At 36.4% G+C, this 25262-nt stretch overlaps 1 long non-coding RNA gene across 11 annotated transcripts in view; it reads right to left on the bottom strand.

Annotated features, from left to right (window-relative positions):
• LOC144297014 (uncharacterized) overlaps positions 1 to 25262 on the bottom strand; it is a 44629-nt gene that overhangs the window by 4716 nt on the left and 14651 nt on the right. For 5 of the 11 annotated variants that reach the window (XR_013364051.1, XR_013364056.1, XR_013364031.1 and 2 more), the window contains 3 exons: positions 14288 to 23281; positions 4119 to 4238; positions 459 to 527 (listed from right to left, as the gene is read on the bottom strand). This is a non-coding gene — a long non-coding RNA (uncharacterized LOC144297014). The remainder of the gene's footprint in view (positions 1 to 458; positions 528 to 4118; positions 4239 to 14287; positions 23282 to 25262) is intronic. The other 6 variants (XR_013364057.1, XR_013364058.1, XR_013364028.1 and 3 more) reach the window with 4 other exon arrangements.

The raw sequence follows: 25262 nt of genomic DNA, 5'->3' as shown, positions 1-25262 counted from the left end.
TTAATCAAAAAAGAAGTTGCAAGGGAAATTAAAAAAATTTATCTGGATCAAAATACAATCTATCAAAATTTGTGAAACTGAAGGAAAGTGGTACTGAGAGGAAAATTTATACTACTAAATGCATATGGTTATAAAGTCTCAAATTAATAATCTAGGTTACTGACTCAAGAACTTATAAAAAGAACAAAACACCATGATCAAGTGGGATTTATTCCGGGGATATAAGACTGACTTAATATTTAAAATATGTATTCCATCATATTAATAGGCTAAAGAAAAGAAACACATGATCATGTAAACTGATGCAGAAAAAGCATCTGACAAAATCCAACACCATTCATGATGAAAAACTCTTAGAAAAATAGAATAAAAAGAGAATTCCTTCAATTTGATAAAAAGCATCTACAAAAAACCCTACAGCTAACATTATACTTGTGTAAAGGTAAAAGACTGCTTACGCCATGAGTCTGGGAAATAGGCCTGGATGTCCTCTTTTACCACTCTCATTCAACATAGTGCCAGAAGTCCTAGCCAAGGCAATAAAGCAATAAAAGGAAATAAAAGGGCATGTAGATTAGAAAGGAAAAAATATATACTGCCTCTATTTGTAGATGATATGAATTATGTACATAGAAAACAATAGTCTATCAAAAAACAAAAACACAAACCAACCCAGAAAATTGCCGTGACTTTAGCATGGTCACTGTATACTAGAATTAATTTTATGTCTAAATAACTACATACAAAATAAATTGTATTTCTGCATAATTATGATAGCAATAAATATGTGAACACTGAAATTTAAAATATGATACCATTTATAGTCAATAAAAAATTTCAATGTAAATTTAACAAAATATTTCTATGATTTGTATGCTGAAAATTGCAAACTGTTGAAACAAAGTAAAGGATTTCTAGATCAATGAAGAAGTATACCCCTGTTCATGCATAAGACTCAACATAGTAAATATGTCAATTCTCAATCTGATATGCCAACTTAATGCAATTCTTATTCAATCACAAGGGACTTTTTGTAGACCTACACAAGATTCTTCTAAAATTTGTAGGTAAATAGAAGATTCCAGAATAACTAGGAAAATTTTGCCAAAGAAGATTAAAATGCGAAGAAGGTGTCTACCTAATTACCTAATTTTTTTTTGACGTATTCTTTAGTTGCAGGAATCAAGAGTGTGGTACTACCGTTAGATACACACGTAGATTAATGGAACAGAAAACAGACTTACCGAATATGCACAACTGTTTTTTTTTTTTTTTGACAATGGCGTAAAAACAATTTAATGGAGGCAAGAGAGCTTTTTAAGCAAATGATGGTGGAGTAAGTAGACAGTCACAACAAAAAAGAAAACACACATACACAAAATAAAAAAAAAAACCCTAAATTTTACACTTCACACAAAAATTAACTCAAAAGAGATCACATATTTAAATATAAGATAGAAAACTATAAAATTTCAAGAAAAAAAGAGAACAATCTTTGAGATCTGAGATTAGGCAGAGATCTTAGACTTGACACTAAGAGTACAATGACATGACATGGGAAGGAATGGTAAACAGGAACTGGAAGTATATTATTAAGTGATTCTTATATGTTATTGAATGGTAAACTGTTATGAATGCATGTTATATGCATTGCATGTTATGCATGTTATAAATCCTAGAACAACCCACTAAAAAAAGACAGTAGTGGAAGAAAAATCAGGGAAAAATTATTATTCAAAATAAGGCAGAGAAAAGGGAAAAGAAGAATGAATAGCAAAGAAGCAGAAAACAATTAAAAACATTAGGTAAATTTAAAACCATCCATTTCATTAATTACATGAAATATAAATGGTTTAGACATTCCAATTAAAAGGCAGAGGCTGTGACACTGTATGAAGAAGCAAGACACAACTCTAGGCTATGTACAGAAAACCCACTTTAAATTTAGAGACATAGCAACAAATAAAGGGCTGGGAAAATAGAGTATACAAACACTAATTAAAAGAAAGCTTAAGTGACTCTTAATATCCAACAAGATGAATTTTATATAAGGGAATATTATCAGGGATAAAGGAATAATTTGCATAATAATGGATCAATTAATTAAGAAGGCATAACAATCTTAAAAACAGGCCTTTAAGATACATAAAGCAAAGGGATGCTTGGGATGCTCAGTTGGGTTAAGTGCCTGACTCTTCAGAGTCCCGATATGGAGCCTCCATCAGGCTCTGCACTGGACAGTGAGCCTGCTTAAGATTCTCTCATCCTCTGCCCCTCCCCCCACCCCTCTCCACCTCCTCTTACTCTCTCTCAAAAAAAATAATAAAATACGTAAAGCAAAAATTGATAGAAGAGGAGAAAAATAACATATTCTGGGCCATAAAACAAACTTCAACAAATTTAAAGTCATTGAAATCATTCAAACTATTTTCTCTGACCACAATATAATTAAACTAGAAATCATTAATAGAGTGATATCAGGAAAATCTTCCAATGATAGGAAAGTAAACAACATGCTTCTAAACCACACATGGGTGAAAGAGAAAGTAACAAGGAAAAATATATGAAAATACTGTGGCTGAAAATGAAATCACAAATTCTTTTTTTTTAATTTAAAGATTTTATTTATCAATGAGAAACATAAAGAGAGAGAGAGAGAGAGGGAGGGAGAAGCAGGCTCCATGCAGGGAGCCCGATGCAGGACTCGATTCTGGGACTCCAGGATCACACTCCCGGCTAAAGGCAGGCGCTAAACCACTGAGCCACCCAGGGATCCCCAACATCACAAATTCAACAAGAAAACAACCAAGTTATAAAGTGGACAAATATCTAAACTGACACTATGGAAAATATACAGATGGAAAAGGAGCTTAGGAAAAGTTGCTCAACATCATATGTCATTAGGGAACTAAAAATTAAAAAAAAAAAAACAACAGGGATCCCTGGGTGGCGCAGCGGTTTGGCGCCTGCCTTTGGCCCAGGGCGCGATCCTGGAAACCCGGGATCGAATCCCACATCGGGCTCCCGGTGCATGGAGCCTGCTCCTCCCTCTGCCTGTGTCTCTGCCTCTCTCTCTTTCTCTCTCTGTGACTATCATAAATAAATAAAAATAAAATAAAATAAAAAATTAAAAAAAAAACCAACAACTATTAAGATATACCATGTACTCTGTTAGAATTGTTAACACTCAAAACCAAATGCTGGTGAGGATGTGGGACAACAGGAGCACTCATTCTTTGCTAGTGGGAATGCAAAGTGTTACAGATACTTTGGAAAACAGTTTAGCAGCTTCTTAGCAAATTAAACATTCTCTTACCATAGGATTCAGCGATCATGCCCAAATGAGTTGAAAACTTACATCCACCCAAGAATCTACACACAGATATTTATAATTGCCAAGACTTGGAAGCCATCAAGATGTCCTTCAGTAGGTGAATGGATACATAATTTGTAGTACATCCAGACAATGGAATATTATTTGGTGATGAAAGGAAATGAACTATCCAGTCCTGAAACACATGGAGGAAACATATTTAAATGTGTTTAAATGTGTATTGCTAAGGTAAATGAGCCAATCTGAAAAGCCACATACTGTATGATTCCAACTGTAGGACATTCTGTGAAAGACAAAACTATGGAGACAGCAAAAAAGATCAGTGGTTGCCAAAGGCTCAGGGGGAGAGATGGAGGGATGAATAGGTGGGGCAAAGGGTATTTTTAGGGCGGTGAAACTATTCTGTATAATGCTATAATGATGGATACGTGTCATTACACTTTTGTCCAAACCCAGAGGATGTACAGCACAAACAGTAAACTCTAATGTACACCATGAAATCTTGTTCATAATGTATTAATATTGGCTTATCAATGATAACAAGTGAACCTCACTAATCCAAGATTTTTAATATAGGAGAAGCTGAGGGGAGTATATAGAAACTCTGTACTTTCCTCTCATTTTTCTGAAAACCTCAAATTGCTCAAAAATTGTCTACGAAATTATAAAGGTGTGACATGTGGAGCCACCGCAATTCAATGTCTGGGTTCCCTGGGATCCATTCCTGGGTCTAGGAATTGGGGAGATGGACAGGACACCCAGTCATGATTTCTGTGGGACTCACAGGGATGCCCAGAGCCACGCTGCTCCAAAACTGAGTTGCCATTTCTCCTGAAGCAAAGTCTCACAGGAACTCCTCAGCCCTGCCTTCCTTGGTACTGTCCGCAAGTTCCAGATGAAAAACCTGGGAAATATGATCATCACAGGTGTCGTTGCTCTCTATTATCAGGCACAGGGCCACAAGGCATCTGCCTCAAACCTCCTGCCCTTCTGGCATCATGAGTGCAGTGGGGGATACTCCTAGTTCATGAGGATGGGCTGATGGGTTGGGGCAGGCCTTATGCTCACAGATCTAGAGGTCCTGGAAACCTGACGCAGGAACTTTCACTTCCAGGAGTGAAGTGAGCAAAAGTGGGCCCGGCCCCTCTGACCTCACAGCCAGGATTTCTGTGATTGGTCCCAGGATCAGGGATGTGTAGGGAAACCTAGGGCCATAACCAAAGGCCTGTGCTGAGAAAAAAAGGCAAATGAGTCCACTAGGGTTCATCCTGCTCCAAAATAGAATAGTGGATTCCCTGGGCACCAGATCCCATGCCATCTTGGAGCCAAATCAGGACATAGCACCCCTGCAGAAATAGCTGCCACCTACTTCTGCTCCTGCTCTTATAGGGCCCCTAGATTGGCTGGCTGAGGACCCACCCCTGCTGGGAGATCCACACTACCTGTCCTTGCATCTACAGTTGCAGAAGCCCTAGAGCCAGCTCAGGACTCAATACCCCATGCAGGGAGACCTATCACCTGCTCCTTTTCCTTCAAAAGATCTGAGGCCTCCTCAGGTCCTATCACCCCTGCAGAGATGTCTACCACCTGCTCATACTTCTGCAGGAGTCCCAGAGACAGCTAAGGACAAAGCATCCACGCAGGAAAAGCTATCATCTGTACCTGCTCCTGCTTCTATATAAGACCTGGAGCCAGCTCAGGACCCATCCCCATTGCAGGGAGAGCCATCACCTACTCCTGCTCCTCCAGGAGACCAGGAGCCAGCTTAGAACATGGCACTTTTGTAGGGAGAGCCTGTGGCTGTACCTGCATCTGCAGATGACCTGAAGCCACTCCAGGACCCAGCATCCCTGCAGGGACAGCCAGGTCCTATATCTGCTCCTGCTCCTACAAGAGACCTGCAACCAGGTCAGAACCTAGCACTCCCACAGAGAGATCAACCTCTAGACTCACCCTCAGTACCAGCTCCTTATCACCCCCTGCCCCACTGAAATTTTTCTTCTCATCCCCGTATATTGTTTGTTTGGTATTTTAAAATTTATTTTTTCATTTTACATTTTTATGACATTATACATTTTAGGTTTTAAATAAAATTTGTTTTATTCTTGAAAAAATATGGCATCAATGAAATAATTTTTTACTGGCAAGTTTATAGAATTAATGCTCATATTAGAAAGCAAGAATTCAAATCAATAATATAAGTTTTATCTTAAATTAGAAAAGCTGAGATGCCTGAGTGGCTCAGTGGTTGAGTGCCTCCCTTTGGCCCAAGGCATGATTCTGGAGTCCTAGGATCAAGTCCCACATTGGGCTCCTTTCATGGAGCCTGCTTCTCCCTCTGCCTCTGCCTCTCTCTTGGTGTCTCTCATGAATAAATAAATGAAATCCTTAAAAAAAAACTATAAAGGTAGACGAAATTTTGTCATTATTAGCATACTAATCACAACAAAACTGGACTATACCAGGAATGCATGGTCTATTGGGCACTCAAAAATAGACTGATGTAATTCACTGTATCAGTAGATTAAAAGAGAACTAGATAATCATTTTAAAGGATGCATAAAAAGAGCATTTGACAAAATTCAGCATTCTTTCATTTTAAAAACTCTTAGCAAGAATACTATTAGAAGGGGAGCTTCATCAACCTGATGAAGGATATCTTCATCAAAACCTCAACAAGTATTTTTTATAGAAATTGACCAACTGATTCTAAAAATGTATATGGGAAAGCAAAGGCAAACCTAGAGTGTCAAAATGTTTTTGAAAGAGGAGATTAAAGTTGGGGAAGTGACATTGCCTGATTTCAAGATTTACTATAAAGCTGCAATAATCAACATACACAGGTAGGTGAATGGATTGATAGAACAGAATGGAGAGCCCAATAATAGAAGTACATGTGCCTGTCAGCCAAGGGACCAAGATAATTTAATGGAAAAAGGTTGATCTTTTCAAGAAAGGTGCTAGAACACTGCACATCCATATGTAAATATATAAACTTCAACTCATACTTCATATCTGCCCCCCCCACAAATATTAGCTCTAAATGGATCATATCTTCAAATGTAAAATCAAAAACTATGAAACCTGAGGCACAAATACGAAATATATTTTTTGTATTTAGGCAGAATTCTTAAATGTAACACCAAAAGCACAAATCATAAAAGATAAAATGATAAATTGCACTTTATTAAATTTAAAACTTGTGTTCTTTGAAATATGCTGTTATGAAAATGGAAAGACAAGCCACCCAGTGGAAAAATTGTACTTGTAAACCACCTATCTGATAAAAACTTCTATCCAGACTTTATAAAAAACTATTTTTAAAATATTTTATTTAAATTCAATCTGCCAACATATAGTATAACACCTAGTGCTCATCCCATCAAGTGCTTTCCTCAGTGCCCATCACCCAGTTACCCTATACCCCCACCGACCTCCCTTTCTGCAACCCTTTGTTTCCTAAAGTTAGGTTTTTGTCTTCCTCTAATTTTTCCCCACTTTGTTTCCCTCTTTTCCCTTATAGTCCCTTTCACTATTTCTTATATTCCACATATGAGTGAAATGCTTAAAGTTCAATAATAAGAACAATATAAGAATATTATAAGAATAATAATAATAAGAAGAATAAGAACAAAATATCTAATAAAAATTGGATTTGAATGGACACTTCACTAGTGTCTTTTCTTCACCAAAGAAGAGGTAATGGATGGCCATACAAGCATCTGAAAAGTTGCTCAACACCATTAGTTACTGAAAACCAAACTGAAATCATGATGAGATACCAACTTCACATGTATTATAGTGACTAAGATCAAAACAACAACAAAAAGCCTAACAACATCAAGTGCTGACAAGGAGCTGAATAATGAAACTCTCATAAAGTATTTCACTTATACTATATTTGCAATGCAGCTTTATAACAGAACTCCTTTTTCATTAGCCTTGTTTCTATAGGTAATGATGGTAGAAAAGTCAATTTCTCAGAAAGTTAGATATATGATTATCAATCCCACTCATGGGATTTGCTCTGGAGTATACAAAACGTATCCATACATACAGCTTCCTATACTTGAATATTTACAGCAAATTTATTAACAGTCATCAAACCTAGAAACAGCCTAGATGCTTATTAATGAGCAAATAATTGTGACACGTGAATACATATGATGGAATACTATCCAGCAATAAGAGAGGAAGAGATGACTTACCCATGCAACAACATGGATCAATCTCAAAAACACTGATAAAAATCAGACTGAAAATGCAAAGTAGCAGCTCCAGGAGTACATCATTCATACCTCTCTCAGGAGATTACGTTGTGGGGGTCCTGTTTGACAGCCCCTAAGCAACTCCCTTGGATTTACCCTCATATTAACCATGTTACCTGAGAAAAACACTTAAAATTTGCTTTGGAGAAAATTAATAAGACTAATGGAGATTTATCATCCTGCATTTAGAAATAGAAAATATTCCATAAAAAAAGACCCTGTGACTATTTCCCTCTACTCAGAATAATTTGAACTTTTAGCCTCTAACTGAAGTTAATCACACTTGATCTCTTGAGTAAAAATGTTTTTAACATGAAACAATACTCCACTGAGATTCAACAAACTCTATTTTAATTGTAATTGATTTATACCAAAAGATAAAATGAGTTAATTAGGACATGCTATTAGAATTATTGGCAAGGGAATACATTTGATACAACTAGCAATGAATGGGGATAAGATGGAAGATTATTTTAAAGTCTGAAACAAAATAAATTTTAAATTCTAGTATTATTCAGTTAAAAAAACACATATGTCCATGTGGATGAAAAATTTACTCTTTGACAAAATATTTTTTTACATACAGAATATATAAAACAATCTTCTATAAAAAAATCATACAGTACCACCTGGTTGGTCAGGACCAACCATGTGTTCATTTTACATAATTTTGCCTTGGTTTGAGCCTCTAGCAATTCTGTGTATACAAGAGATATTCACAATTTCTACCCAGCAGAAAGAATGCTTCTATATCTAGTATCTTCATTTCTCAGGATTTTTGCTCTTCCTATGTCCCATAATTGTTTTCTATAAGCTCATTTTTATACCCCAAGAGCCATGCATGATGAAGAATGGAGTAAGTAAGGACTTCATGAAGGCAGAAAAATTATGTTACTGCAATATGGGCTATATCTCCTCCTGCTTTTCCCTCATAGCACCCTAAAAGAATAAGGCAGTGTTCTTAGAAGTAGAATCCCTGAAAGGTGACAACATAGAAGAATCAATTGAGAATATTGACTATAAAAATAATTTTGTAGATAAACATTGTTTGAAGAACAAAATAGACACCATCAAAAATCAATTCAAGATCTGAATGAGTTGGTCAAGGACCTCTCCCAAAAGCACCAGACAGAGGTAAGTGTACAGAAAAAGAAATGTTTAGAGAGAATGAATATAGAAGTAGTCAGAAATAATGAACACAATTTAACAAGATACAGAGGTGTCAGATTAAACTTGTCTAGATTTACAGATATTAGAGTAAAATGTAATGATTTCAAAGGCAGAGAAAATTGTAAAATCACCAAAAGAGAGAAAAGTGAAATGTCCACAAAGGAATAAAGAACAGGTTGCTAAAAAAAAAAAAAAAAAAAAAAAAAAGAACAGGTTGCTATGGGACACACCTCAATGGCCATCTTGGAGGCAAAAGCATAAGAGAACAATATCAAAAGATTGAAACTCTGAATTTGAAATTCAGTTTTTATAACCATTTGTGACATTTACACATGAGGATGAAATTAACCTATTTTAAGAAATGAAAGGTTTTGTAGAGTTTGTCACATATCGACTATCTTTGTAAGAATTCTTGGGGATGTAGCCTGCAAGAAAAGACAGATTCAGAAGAAGCATTGACCACCGCCACCCTTGGAACTAGAGTAAGGGATGTAATGAATTATACCAATGTCTAAACAACAAATGAAATAATTTGTCCTTTACTATATAGAACTAAAACTCCAGAAGTTACCAGTCTGGAAGATGAGATTTGAGTGGAGGGATGGGAGAAAAATGAAAACAGGAAAAAAGTATTTTTTTCTTCTCAGTTAAGAGAGGAAAATATATTGTTTAGATCTAAAAAAAGATAAGCACAGAGACACATACTAGAGGAGACCTGGAAATCTTTATAAAACTAATATAGTTGTTGCTCTGATTTAAAAGTAAAGCATGCATGTTAAAGAAAATCAGGGAAGTTTCCAAAAGAGTAAATATTTAGTTAAAGCTATATAACCCCATTTTTGGAAGTAATGATGTAACATTTTATTGCTTTCCATTGAGATCATCACATGATTATGCATGCACATGGTTTTGGATTTCTTTCTTTCTTTCTTTCTTTCTTTCTTTCTTTCTTTCTTTCTTTCTTTCTTTCTTTCTTTCTTTTAAAAGATTTTATTTATTTATTCATGGGAGACACACAGAGAGAGGCAGAGACATAGGCAGAGGGAGAAGCAGGCTCCCTGCAGGGAGCCTGATGTGGGACTCAATCCCGGGACCCTGGGATCATGATCCGAGCCAAAGGCAGACGCTCAACCACTGAGCCACCTGGGTGCCCCAAGATTTTGTTTTCTGTCACTTTATACTTTGTCAAGAACATTGACTTACAACTGGAATATCAAAAAACATGATTTTTTATCATTGTGTAATATGTAATATTCCACTAGTATTGTATTTAACAAACCAGTTAATGATCCAGTATTGAAATTATTGCTGTCATTTCCTTATTGTTGGATGTTTTGGTTGTTTTTCATATTGTACTATTATAAATAATGCACTCATGCAGCCCTTCATCAGGTATCTCAGACTGTATCACTGAATATTTTATTAGGATGAATTCCTAGGAGTGTGACAACTGGCACAGCAGATGAATTTTTCCTTTTCAAATGCTGGAAACCTTGGAAGGAAGTGATTGATAACTCTGCGCAATGATACTTGATGTGTTGAGCCGAATCATGAACAGGTGACGAGCAGTTCAGGTCATGATAGTTTTGGCATTACCGACCACTTGGTGGCAGTTCCTCAGATTGCAATAAAAATATTTTGGAGGAAAAAAAAAATAAAAATAAAAAAAATAAAAAACTGTTAAGAGAAAAATGTCAGTGTGGGTTTTTTTTTTTTCCTTTTTTTAGTTGGGGAAGGATAGAGGGAAAAGGAGAGAGACAATCTTAAGAAGGATCCACCTCCAGCTAGGAGCCTGAGAGGGAGATGGATCTCACAACCCTGAGATCATGACCTGAGCTGAAATCCAGAATCAGAAACTTAGCTGGCCGAGGCACCCAGGCACACCATGGGTTTCCATATCTTATGGATAAGTAAAGAAGAATAAAGACCACTTAACACTATGTTTAGACATTTTCAGGAAATAGATAACCTTATCTTACACATGTCCTTAAATAAGAAAAAAAGTGAACTGTCTAGTTCATTTTTGTGAAGCTGGTGGAACTAGAGCTGGAGGTCAGGACTAGAAAAGGAAATTACAGGCCCAATGGAGTACTAACTCAACAGTAGATTTACCCCAGAAACTTGAGGGTAGTTGAACATAAGGTCGCCTCAAAATGTTAATTCATTATTAATGGCCTAAAGAAGAAAAAGCATATGATTAATTTTAAAAAATGCAGAAAAGTCTATACCAAGATCTGTTTCACAAAAATCTATAGAAAACACTGTATTTTAGAAATTTTAGGGACACCTGGGTGGCTCAGTGGTTGAGCATCTTTAACTCAGATTGTGATCCAGGGTTCTGGGATCAGGTCCCAAATCAGGCTCCCCACAAGGAGCCTGCTTCTCTGTATGCTTATGTCTCTGCCTCTTTCTCCATGTTTCTCATGAATAAATAAATAAAATATATATATAAAAAAAAGAAACTTTAGAAGTGCTCTCTAGGATTCCACTCTCATTATTTTTCACCTTAGTACTAGACATTCTAGATAGGGAAATAGGAACAGAAATGAAGGTGTATCAAGAACAAAAATTTTATTTTGGAAGTGTCCATTACATGAAAAATCCAAAAGAATCAACTGATAACAGTATTGAAATGAATTGGTGTTTAACTAGATAGCTTGATTCGAGATCTATATTCAATACCCAACATTTGTTCATTATCCTGGAAATCATAGACTAAAATAAGTAATAGTTAATAAAATACCATTTTAAATGGCAAAAAAAATTCACAAATTATTTAGGGGTTAATTTTATAAATCATGCACAAACCTTTCACAGAGAGAAATTTAAAACTGTATCAGAGGACTTTGGAAAAAACATATATATAAATAGAGATATTATGTCCTGAGAAAGAGAACAGTGTTATAAAAGTATTGATTGTTCCAAAATTAGCCTATAAATTCATTACAGCCCAGAAAGGAATTTTTAGAAAACCTTGATCATTTATATATGACTTACACAAAATAAAAAATTATGAAAATATAAAAACAAATTTGGAAAAAGAAAAGCAAGGTTAGGGGGTGGTGGCTGGTGTGCAGAGTGGAATTAGCTATACTAGATAGTACAGCATGGGACAAAGCCATTCACAAAGAAAGTGTGAAAAGAATGTAAGTATACAAAATTAGTGAAACAGTTTAAAGTAGGAAAAAAAAATCCATGTGCATGGGAATGTGATGTGTTATAGAGTGGTCAGATTTCACAGACCAGTGAATCAGTAAGGAAAGGAGCACTTTATAAAGAGGAGGGAAATCAGTTATTATAGGTAACTACTCTGTATCATATACAGAAATGAATCCAGATGAATTAAAGTCTAAAAAGTGAAAGTTAAGACTGTGCCTAATAGAAAGAAATGTAGGGTAATATTTTATTACTCCAGATTTTATTTTTTAATAATAAATAAATTGATTAATTTGGGGAGGGGTGGAGGACAGAAAGAATCTTAAGCAGATTCTATGACCAACCCAAGCTGGGATGCAGGACTTGATCTCATGACTCTGATATCGCGACCTCAGTAGAAATCAAGAGATGGGAGGCCTAACTTGCTGAGCCACCCATGTGCCCCTATTATTCCATCTTTTAAACAAGATTCAAAAAAGTGTAAATCATAAAGGGTAAATTAGGGGATTTCAGTATATCACAAAAGCTTTTATTCAGTGAAGTCCATCACAGATAAAAGTAACAGATAATTAGGAATAATACTTTACAATTTTCAAATTATTAAGATCTATTATATGTAAACATATGTACTGTAACTCATGAAGGGAAAAGTGAGACGACTTACAGAAATAGAAATCCAAATAATGAGTGTGTGTGGGACCTACCTAACTCACTAGTAACCAGAGAAATGGACTCAAGGCTATTTTGAGATACCACTTGTTAAAAGTGGATATTGTTCATTTGAGTTGGATATTCTTGACTGTTGGTGGAGCATGGCTAAATGCTGCTGGTAGGAGTGTAAATTGATATAGTCATTTGAGAGGGCAATCAGCAGTATTTAGTAAAATGGAATGTGGATAAATTTTATGATTCACTTGTCTCATTTTGGCTATATACTCTTGGAGAACTCTCAACTGAGCACAGGACAACGTGTATGGAGATGCACTCCCAGTATTTATTTTTGTAAGGGGAAGAATTGGAAGTAATCCCAGTATTCATTAATAAAAGACTAGTAAAATGCGGGATATGCATATGAGGCAGTAGTATACTGCAGAAGGAAGGATATTGATATGTAGCAACATGGATACATTTCAAAAATGTAATTACATGAAAAGTAGGAAATAGAACAAAATATATATGAAAATGCTATTTATATGATTTTATAAGCATGCAATATACCTTTTCCTCAAGAATGTAAATATAATAAAGGAGGTAGGGAAGGTGATATATTAAATATACAAGGCAGAATGTTCATGAATTCCTGTCTGGGTTGGAGGGTGCTTAAGAGCCCTTGTGCAGTTACTAATCTTCTAAACACCAAGGTCATGGACCTGATCATTACTATTTTTGCTTCCTTTCTGGAATTAAACCTTTTCCATGTGACAAACTCAGTGTCTTTGGCTCATTCTATGCACAAAATAAGAAAATGAAGAAAGGTAGTTTTATTTATTGCGAGAAAAAATAGATAATGTATATTCTTGGCAAGTGGCATGACTGTGTAATTGTCAACTTTTATTTTCTTTAGAAGGGGCATACATCCTTATGTGAATAAAAGCCATCTCAGCTATAGATTTATCTTTATTTTTTTTATATTCTTAGACCTCCTTCTTAGCCAAAAGATATATATTCTAAAAAGATCCAGCAAATGAAAATCTGTCTTCTGATTCTTGACACAGATGAAATTTAGTACAATTCTTTGACAATGAGGAAACAAATTATCATTGATTCAGATTAAGGTTCTCAAATAGGAGATGCCTCCAAAATTCTAACGGTTCCTTGTCTTTAAGTTTTTGTTCTGTTTTCTTTCACAAAAATAGAAAATTGTAAATATTGGTATTTTGAGTAATGGAATAAAATAACATTTACTGCCTTAAAATGAAACTTATTATTTATACAGTTTCTTAACTTTAGATCTACTATCTACATATATAATGAGTTAAACATATCAATTCAGCCTCCCCCAAAGTAAAATCATGAGGGGAAATCTCATTATGAGCTTACATGTTTCTGTACTTAGGAATAACAGGAGGTTCCCACAAAACTACTTATTTTGTTAAGGATGATTGGACTCCTTTGCATTATGGTTTTTATTAGAATTTTCTATTTTGGTGCTAATATTTTCACCTTGTTTGGCACCAACATATGTAAACCTGACCCTGTATTTAGAAATGCACAAAGCATGGAAATGGAAATGGCAGTGTTGTGCTTTTGATTAAAAAAGGCACAATCTGACCTTGCCAATTTAGTGCTAACCAGTTCCATGGTAAATATAACTGTATTACATAGTGGGATGCAATCCCCAGGGTCCCCAGGTCACTACCTTTTTAAGGATCTTTGGGACCACCATTGCTGCACTCTCAACACTTGGTCTTCCCACCTGAGCATTCCAAGTGAGATCAACAGTTAGGGTATTTATGATTATAGTGAGTTTGGAGATAGAACTATCTGAAAATTCCAACATCTTCATGAGTTTTGTTGAGATCAGACTACTCATGCCTCTCTAGGTATATTTTCCTTAAATATCTTAGCGAGATTTGCCACAGTTAAGATGGAATTTTGCAACTTTACCAGATTGTGAGTATTTTTTAAGTTCTCCAAGCATACAGAATTTATATCAGTTTTCCCTGTTGCTCACCTAGCTGATAACACTTTCTATTTCTTTCCCTTTCCTTCAAAGAAGCCAGAGAAGAATGAAGAGGAAAAAGAGTGGGAATTAACATCTTTTGAGCATCCCTAATACTCTTATTTTCATATTATTTAATTTTAACCAGAAAGGTAGCATTAGTCCTTATTTTATGAATGATGAAATGGAAGTCCCTAAAGTCAATAAATGTCAATATCACACGGTCACCAAAAGGTAGAGATTTGCTCTAGTTCTGATTTCTGAAGCCCTGGTGGTGTCACTCTTCCATTCTGAAAAAAAGAGATGGAGAAAGAAAGGAAAACAAATTCTAGTGTCCTGAAATTTCTAGTTGAAAGAATAAAATATACCCCCTTAGGCTCCACTTCATGCAGTGCACCGTTCTCTTTCCTTCTGATAGAAAAGAAGGCAAAGCTTGGAGAGAGCAGTGTTTTGGGTACAGAAGGCTGGGAGGTCATCAAAGTGCCACTGTCCCGGGAAAGTCCCAACACACTTCTGGGACATTGAAACAAGGCTCTGAGGTTTGACTCCGGATGCCATTGTCTCTCCCTGCCCATTGCCCCCACCAAGAATGCCACAATCTCACATGTTGCAAATTCTCTCCGTGAGACCTCTGAACAGTTTAAATTAATCACACAAAATGACTGATTTATTGCAATTTTTTTGTATGTTATCAAAGAGAAAACTATATTTTTTGCTCATCTCTTCGTTCATACATTTTTTTCACTCAGAGAAAAATAGGGTCAGAGTCTCATTATCTTCCCAATATTTCTCACATTACCTAGGACCCATACATTTGTGAATACCTGGTGCCAAGGAATCACAGTCACCTGCATTAGTCTTGGGGATAAATAATATATTAATTATAAATTAATTTACAATCAAGATGAATTCTACATTAGATACTTTACAGGTTTCAAATATATTTTCTTCTTCCTAAAATGAGACTATTTCCCACATGAAATAGAAAATGTTTTATGTGATATAATTTTAGACCAGTGCTTATAAAGCATTTAAAAATCAGTGCTTATCAGAATTTCTAAAATATTGTAAAGTATATGTATAATGTTGATGGGTTGTAGAAGTTATGAAGGAGTATAAAGTATATCAACTTCATTAGATCATGCCAAGATGTTTTTTAAAAAAATAATAATAAAAATCAGTGCTTGACATATTAAAAATAACAATATTTTACAGTTGTCATGTATTGAGTTCCTTTTATGTGCCAAGGACTTCATACATATCTCATTTGATGAGCTGGGTATTACCATATCCATTTTATTAATCACATTATCAAGACTCCTTTAGTTTGTGGCTAAGTGGCGAAGCTGGGAGTTTTCATTTATTCAACAAATAGCTTTGAATGCCTAGCACTAAGGATATGGATATTTGGACACTATGTTATATTGTGTTCCTGTGTCATAAAGTTTTATATATACAAATTATATGCATTTAATCATGTGTCAAAATAGTTTATCCATATGTATGCATTGGGTATGAGAAAACATGGTTCGGATAAAGTAATATACTTGATTATTGGGAGGCCTAATTGAGAGTCTAATTGGGAGGCCAATTTTTATCCCCAAGTAACAGGCTTATTAGTTTTTTTTTTTTGTTTGTTTGTTTTTACAAGACTCCTCTATATTTATTGTCCTCCAAAGGTCATTACCATTATTGTCCTCTCTCCAAGACATTCCCTACTTTGTGGTTACTTTAGGATTGGCTCCCAGCCCTCCTTCCACATGATGCCTCTCTTCCTGGTTATGCCATATCCATGCTATTTGCTCCAGCTTCATCTAAAAGCCTCAACTACCTCACCCCTGATGACCTACAACTGCCCTCCATTGCATCTGTGCCTGGTTAGACTCAACTTTTAAGTGCCAAGAATTTTTCAAGCTTCTAGATTTGAAATGCAGAGCTTACTCTAATCACATCACATGTCACTTTTCCTATTAACTTCTACCAATGGAGCCCACTCTTCTTTTTTTGAAATCTCAGCCTCACAGCAGCTGGCATTTAATTAATCAGTGCTTCCTATATAACAGGGGCTGGTCTACACTCTTTGCAAATCATCTCTGGTACCATCCCAACAACCCTCTCTTATGTACTTCAGACATGGGCAGGACTGGGATTTGAACCCAGTTTCTCTAACTTCAAATACACATCTTTTACAGATGTTTTAGTGTCTCACACCTTCTTAATCATCCCATTTCTTATTTATATGTGTCCCTCCCCACAGTCAGTAGCTTCAATTACATTCTTGTTGGCACTTCAGAGTTTCTTTTTTTCTAGGACTTTCCAATGACTACTCTGCTCATCTTCATTTCTAAATAAGCCTGACTTCTGCTTTCTCCACTTGCAACAGGTAAACAGTGTTGTAGAATGTTGATTTACAGACTGCATTTCAAGACTCTGGTTGTAAATCAACTTACCAGTGTGAAAAATGCATTCAAAATATCAATGAACATAGGTGACATTCCATCTAGTAGGTAGGGTTGAATATTCTTTTGGGAGATTTTGGTTCTATGCAAGAAATTTAGTTCCACATTTGGGAAAAAGGAGCATGACTGGATGGTGACAGAGTGAGAGATCACCTTATCCCAGTCAGAATGGCTACTATCAAAAAGACAAATAGCAAAGGTTGGTGAGGATGTAGACAAAAGGGAGCCCTTGTTCACTATAGGTGGGTATGTAAATGGAGCAGGCACTGTGGGAAACAGTATGGAGGTTCCTCAAATAGTTAAGAATAGAACTACTATATGATCCATATGCCTGGACATTTACCCAAAGACAACAAAAAACACTAATTTGACATATGCACCCTTTTGCTTATTGCAGCATTATTTACAATAGCCAAAAAGATATGGAAGCAACCCAAGGGTCCTTCAATAGATAAATGGATAAAGAAGATGTGGTATACATGCAGAATGGCATATTACTCAGCCATAACCAAGAATTAAATCCCACCATTTGTGACAACATGGATGGACCTTGGGGGTGTTATGCTAAGTGAAATGAAACAGAGGAAGACAAATACTTTATGACTTCTCATATCTGGAATACAAAAATCAGAATGAATGAGTGAACAAACAAAAAACAACAACACTAGACTCATAAATACAGAGAACAAACTGGTGGTTGCCAGAGGAGAGAGGAGGGAAAGACATATGACATAGGTGAAGAGGATTAACAGGTACAAACTTCCAATTATAAGATAAGTAAGCCACAGGGATGAAAAGCACAGCATAGGGAATATAGCCAATAGCACTGTACTAACTTTGTAAGGTGACAGATGGTGACCACACTTATTGTGATGAACATTTTCGTCATGTTCAATGACCAGGTAGTACGCCTAAAGTGACTATATTGCTGTGTGTAGACTATACCTCAATTAAAAATAATTTAAAAAGTAAATAAAACGTCACGTGCTTCTGGACATTTAAAAGTAATTGTTGTAGCAAGCTCTTACGATTGAGATCACAGAGGGTCCCCCCACGGTACCTTCAGCACATCACTATCCCACTTGGCAACACCTTTTTTTTTTTTTTTTTTTTTTTCAGAGCTATTGACCAGTTGAGTACCTATCAGAGCTGGTCCTGGTATGCTCTCTTTTCTTGAAATCACATTTGACCTCCTTACACCTAGCAGGGGGCCTTTCTCCTATTTTATGAAGATACACCTCCATGACATTTTTGCTGTCTCATGATTTATTGGTCAGCTTTCTGAGTATTTGTGCACCCCCTCAGAGAACACAGCTTTACGTTATTTAATCCGTAGAGTCCCTGTGAGTAGCTGGAGAACCCTGCTCCCCCAAACTCTGCTGCTCTACCTCAATCTCTCCAACTTCCCTGTTTCACCCCTACAACTCCCGTGCATTGGTCTTCTGGCCTGTGCTCTGTGCCACCTATGTTTGGAACGCTTTGTCCTCCCAGAAGCATGGCACTTCTGCTTGGCTTAAATGCTGTCCTATGAGAGACATCTTATCTCTTAAGCTGATGCCATTTCTCTCTTTTGTGTTTCTATAACTCTTTTTGGTTTCTTTTAGCTCTCTCATGACACTTTCTGGTGTGGCATAGAGTTAACTGTGTGCATGCCACAACTTCTCCCCTAGGTAATAAACACCTAGGTATTCCAAGTCTTATTGTCCTTTGTATCTCTCAGCATGCCTGTAGAAAGACACAATATCAACCTAGGGTTCTTTGGGCCCCAGAGGAACAGACCTGCGTGACTACCACAGACCAGACCTGGCTCTCAGAAGGATGCAGGAAGGGCAGAGAGTGCCCTCAGAGCAGCATCAAGCATTTCTCTTCAGTAAGAACAGTCCTACAGAAGTCTGCACATTTGTCCAAGGGATATTATTTTAGGTCCCTCCAGTGAGAGCTACTGAGTAAGGGAAGGACACTAAGCCAGGCAAGTGCCAGAGCTGTCCTGGCTTAGAAGAAACCCCATGTTCCAACTAGGAACCAGTATCTTCTGAAACAGTCTCTAGCTCAGCTGCTAGATTCCCTGCAAGGGCCACACCCTGACAGAAGAATCCTAACACCTACTCCATTTATACTTCCTCTCTGTAGGGATGCAGTTCCCCAGTTAGGGGTCACCTGAACCATAAGCAGTGTTGCCTGGACACACAACTCCCTTCCCACCTTTATCAGATATCCCAGCAGAACAGAGATAGAAAGTTCTATCTAATGACAAATGTGCCTGTGAAGGAGGAGCAAGGGCTTTTTTTAACTTCATAACCACAGAGGACAGCTAATGTCTACTGAGTATCTATTACTATAGTTGTTTTTCATAGCCGTATCATCCTATTTTTCTAATAAATTTGAAAACATTGTTCCTATATGTTTTACAGATGAGGAAATTGAGGTCCAGTCCAGAGAGGTTGAAGAACACCCAAGATAACTGTTTAGTAAGCAATAGAAGTTTAAATTCTCATTTGTCTGGCTTCAAAACTAGTATTCTTTTTTTTTTCCTGTACCATGCTGATTAACTTAGCATTAGACAGAAGGCATGCAATGAATATTGCTTAGCGTTAACTGTCTTGGACTAGCCTAATATGAACAGAACACCTGCATTATTTTAAGTGAGCTCTCCCCACCCCACCTCAGCCCCCAAGATACAGATGGGTTTATCATGGAATGGTTATGTCTGAAATCCAGAGTGATTTAAATAATCAGATACAATGTCTATTTCAAAAAAAAAGCCTCATAACAAGTAAGTAACAGAACTAAAACTTTCATCAGTTTCTCTGTGTCAGGTCAATTACTCTTAGTCTCAGCCTTATTTCTTTGCAGAGTAAAGGGATTATGTTTGATGATCTCCAAGACTTTCCCATTCCGACTATCCTGTAAGAACAAAGTCTGAGTCCTTTCTGCTCCACCTGGGAAGCCTAGGTGGCCAAGGGGGAAGCAAAGATGAAACTAGTTGAAATGACTAACTTTTTAAAATTTTTTATAATGAAGCGTTCTGACCAGGGACCTTTTTGCTTCTGGAAAGTCTCATGTATGAACCAACCATTTAATAGGGATGATTTTCAAAGTATGTGGTTTTGCATCTCTATGAGAAAAGAAGACTCATAATCCAATGAGTAAATCCACTATTTGGTGAAACAGAGAATTGCCCTCTGAAACACAACCAACATCTCTTAGCATGTATTTTAGTCAGAACTAGTATTTACTTTGGAAGTTTATTACCCTTACTATATAAACAAGCTTGGGGGTTTTAATTATATGTGAGAAATTAAATTTTATACGTAGAGACCATTACATAGTTATGGCAGAAATTACTTCTTCAAAATTTCTAAAGTGAAGCCCTGAGGCAATTTTTATTCATGTAAGGGCTCTTCTTCATCTTTGGTAAGAAAGCCAATCATCTGGTTATTTTAAGTTGGTTACCAAATAGAAATATACATTAAAAAAAATTGGCAACAATCTTTCTTAAATGCACCAGAACTGTAAATACTGGTTTTAATTAAATATTGTCTAAACGATTATTAGTATTTTCTCTCTCAAACCTCAATGAAATTCATCATTAGGAAACATAACATTCAAGAGGTCATTTACATGCTTATTTCTTTTTTCTTTAAGATTTTATTTATTTATTCATGAGAGAGAGAGAAAGAGAGAGAGAGAGAGAGAGAGAGAGAGAAAGACATATGCAGAGGGAGAAGCAGGTTCCATACACGGAGCCCGATGTAGGACTCGATCCTGGGACTCAGGGATCACCCCCTGACAAAGTCAGATGCTCAACCGCTGAGCCACCCAAGCATCCCAACATGCTTATTTCTAAAATTGTATCATGGAAAAAAATAAAATTGTATCATGGATATAAATTTCTCTTTCAAATCCATTCTTAATCTGTTTAAGATTTCATGCTTTTAGAAGTTGCTTAAAAATCTTTAAAAATCTCATTTGTTCTAATTCCCTCAATAGAACAGTACTGGTAATAGAAATATATATTTTTTAATATTAACAGTATTTTTTTAATACTAACAGTTTTGTGTAATCAAATTTGTCAAGATTTTTCTTCATGATGTCAATTGCTTTGTGTATAGAACAGACTCCACCATGCTGAAGTCAAATAGCTATCTATATTTCCTTTGTAGTCTATCTTTAAAAAAATACCTCATGCTCTTTAAGTATTTTATCCAATTAGGAAACTGGAAGTTTTCTTTTTAAAAATATTCTGGGCTAACTTTTCCACTATAACACTAATCCAAACTTTATTAATGGCAACTTTTGCTATTTCAGGCATTTATACAGACATCTGTGGTTGACCTAGGTCCTAATTGATCTGCCTGTGCAATTGACATGCTGTTGTCAATGAGAATGCCGGCAAAGATTATTGGATATGCAAATAACAAGTCAATATCTGACATTATGGCAAGCTTGGATTTGGCTATATGTTAATTCAATACAAATCTACTTAAGTTCCTGCTGTGTGGCTCTCCTAAAAACTAAATTTAGGAAGTGATACAAAAATGGCAAAGATAAATAAGACACAGCGCTTACTCCTAAGATATTCTTTTGTTTAGCAAGGAAACAAGATATATAATAGACAATGAAGAAAAATAAAAAGACTTCTATGTTGTCCAAAATTCTTTGGGGATGCAAAGGTTGTAATTAAAATTAGATTTTAATCCTCCTATATTTAGTTATTTTCATGTTGATATAACCAAAACATCACACTTATTGTGCTGTTAGGAGAGGTGCCAAAATTGGACATCCCATTTCTTCTCTTCAAATCCTTACAGTGTCAATCCTGAAGCGCAACTTTTCATAATTCTACAGTGGATCACTGGATTTCTGGATTTCCTAAATGTCTTGCTATATTTCTCTTCGAAAGGTTAGCGTCCCAGTGAAATTTCTGACCAGAATATCTCCAAACTTTCCCTGGGGACAGCTTGAGTGCATGCAGTCTTTAGTAGCCTAGCTTAGTGACTGTCAACTGTCTCCTGTGTGGTCCAGTATAGTGTTAAATCAGGGCCTGTGTGAACATTAAGATGAGCAAAGGATATTTTAGTGTTTGACCCTGCCCAAACATGTTTCCGAAAATCAGAAGTTAAAGGGACACAAGGCCTTATTTACTGATCATGATACATTTTTAAAAGCTGAAGCATTAAGATGCTACCAGTGCGGACCCACATTCAGACCCTCTGGACTTGGCAGGAGAAGCCATCAGTTCTGGCTACTGGACTATGTTCCTGACCCTTTGCTGGGTGCTGGAGAGAGATATTCATCAGACACAAATCCGCACTGGAGGAGTTTTCTTGCAACATGTGGAGCAAGGGTTTGAGCGTTTTTGGGGAAAAAAAAATCCTCTCCGTGTTCACTTAGGACAGAGAAATAAGACTATTTTGAAATGGTAATTGACCCCTGTGAAATTCATTCACCCTGTACTATTTAAGACAACATTTATCATTAATTGAAGGATAGAATGACATTATCATCTAAGCTTTGTCATCTATATGTTTCTGAGAAAACGGGAAGCAAAATTTGAACAAGGTTCTGCAGAACTAGGAAGAATCTGACAAAATCAAAATTCAGTCATTCCCTTGGAATTTTAGACTTTTAAGTCTCTCTCCTGTTTAAATTTTGCAGAAGACCAGTTAAACAATCACTTTGGCTGCACTAAGTATCAGTATATTTTTTATTGTATTATTTATGAAGCATATAATTTGAACCACTGGCATAAACCATGACTCATGTCAATATGTGTCCTATTATATTTTGAAAGATATTTGTAATTTAATAAGGGGTTTGTATAAAATAAAATTGTTTAAAAATTTCTGAAACTTCAGAGAATTATTTCAAACAGTTTTAAGGATGGTAATGAGAAATATACAAATGTTGGATTTTAATTTGGTTCTCTTTTGCATTTTAGTAATGTGGTATAAAAATCATTCCTGCATTTTTATCAAATTTAAGTTTGCTACTGTTTCGACCATCTGTTAAATGTCTATTTTGATGTGTAGCTTTTCCTGAGCTCATCATTTAAGTGCATCTTCAAATTAAAATTTTACAAATGAAAATTTGAACATGACGGAGTGAAGTTTACTATAGAAATCTGGCAATTCTGAATGTGGCCATAGGACAGGGAGAAGGGAAGCTTTGTGCAACCTGCTCCTGGCTTGTCTTCTGGGTTCATAGGTTCATAGTAGGAACACTCTGGAAACTGTAATGAAATGAAAAAGAGCTAAAATATTTCATCAAAAGGGTGTAATTATTTATGATCAAATGCAGCCTCACAACTGGCTAGGATACAGCTTTGAAATCCATTCCAAAGCAGATGAATAGAATACTCTTAACACTGTCCAACACTTCTGGCCCATTTCCCCTTGAATATGTTATCATCACCCTTGTTACAGGCCTTGCATATGTGGGACTACACTCATGGCTTTGCAGTCTTTTGGCAGAAATCATGGAGCCCTTTTCTTGCTGCTATTGCTTGCCTTAAGGGGCTTTGGCTTCTGTGGAGTTCAGCTAGTATCTGTTTGGAAGTCTAATTATGACCATAATTACTATTGTTTCTTTCAAATGTCACCCATGAATCATATTTGACTTACTTGAAACTTTTCTGAGCCTACTACATTCTAGCTTCAAGGAGATGCTTGCTAATGACTGCATCATATCCCCTCCCTCTTGACAATATAAATATTAAAGCCATCTTTTTATTCTGTGTCAAGTCCCCCATCCAAATTTTCATAGCTTGTATGGTTCCATCTCTGATTTGATTTCCTCCTACTCAGTATTCCTTCATGGCTCCATAACCAGTATTCCTCCATGGCTCCATAACCAGTCCATATTGCGACCCAATAACCAGTCACAGAGGATTTTCAAGATCCCTGAATTGGACAGAGCTCTGACTTGCATTTAATCTCCTCAGTAGAGCTAAATAAGCATTTTCTACAACTGTTTCTGAAATCCCCAGTGCAATTACAACTTAAAGATATTACAGGTATGATGGATTTAGCAGTTACAATTTTTTAGTCTGTACAATTATTTAGTTTCAAGTAATCCTACCTCATCTACTTCTTTTCTTTTGTTTTTAGTATAAGCTGCCTCCAAGTTCCCATCTCTTTCACCTAATTAACAATTTTTCATCACTTATTTTTGTGCTCCACCCCCCCCCTCCCGTGCACATGTCCCAGGGACTATTCTTAAGAAACTTCTATCTTTGGGTCACAGTGTAAGCAGATATTCTAACAGCTTTCACAGGCATAGGAGCTTGAGCCAGCCCCCGGGAGATGCTTCCTTGGTACATCTTGAAGCCATCCCATGAGGTCTGCTACTATCATGGGGCACTGCTAAAGTGATAGACTGTGACCCAAAGGTTTTATATTATTCTTTCCAAATTTGGGGAAGACTACACAAGCTTACTTCTGCTCTCACATCTTTTTATCACCCTTCCCTTTCACAAATAATTTGATTCACCTGACCCCAATGGACCTTTACGGACTTAGTGTCCCAGCACATTCTGGAGACTGCATTGCAAAAATATGCTTAAGCTATTTCTATTTTTTTGCTTTGCTTTTATTTTTTCATGAGCCTTGTTTAGTAGCCATATCCCAAGTCACTTCATGGCACAGTATACTAGTTGGCCTCAGACCCACAACTGAGCCACCTCTCCTTAGCCCCTATGCCACAACTCTTTGGTTTCTAATTTCCCTCTGCTTTATCTTTACCGAAGCCTCAGAAACAAATCTGTTTATTCTCTGTATTCCTTTCCTCCATTTTAAACTTTCTACACCTTGTTTCCTCTCAAGATAAGTGATTTTCAAATCACATGTAATAAAAGTAAAATGCTTGTCGTTGCCCAGAAAGTAAACAGAGGTACATACACATATATTTGACATGTCCAAACAAAGGGGGAGGGGGTATGAGTGTGTTCATGCATTGATTCAACAAACATTAACTGAGCATCTACGATGTACCAAGAAGTTATCCAACCTGGGAAATAAATGAATCAATAAGATGGAATCCCTGCCCTCAAGGAATTTACAGTGTTTTGGGAGAGATGAAGGACAAATTAATTGGCAATGAGGACACTGACTTCTGAGCCACAGAGAGGAGCAGGGGGTGGTGATGCTGGTGGAGTCTTTGGGTGGGGGTGGGGGCTCTCTCCTCATTGGGAGAAATTCCAAAGATCTTCAGAA

Source organism: Canis aureus, chromosome 2 (genome assembly GCF_053574225.1).
Source record: "Canis aureus isolate CA01 chromosome 2, VMU_Caureus_v.1.0, whole genome shotgun sequence".
Taxonomy (NCBI): domain Eukaryota; kingdom Metazoa; phylum Chordata; class Mammalia; order Carnivora; family Canidae; genus Canis; species Canis aureus.
The sequence above is the reverse complement of the archived record's forward strand: the minus strand, read 5'-3'. Positions and strand labels throughout refer to the sequence as shown.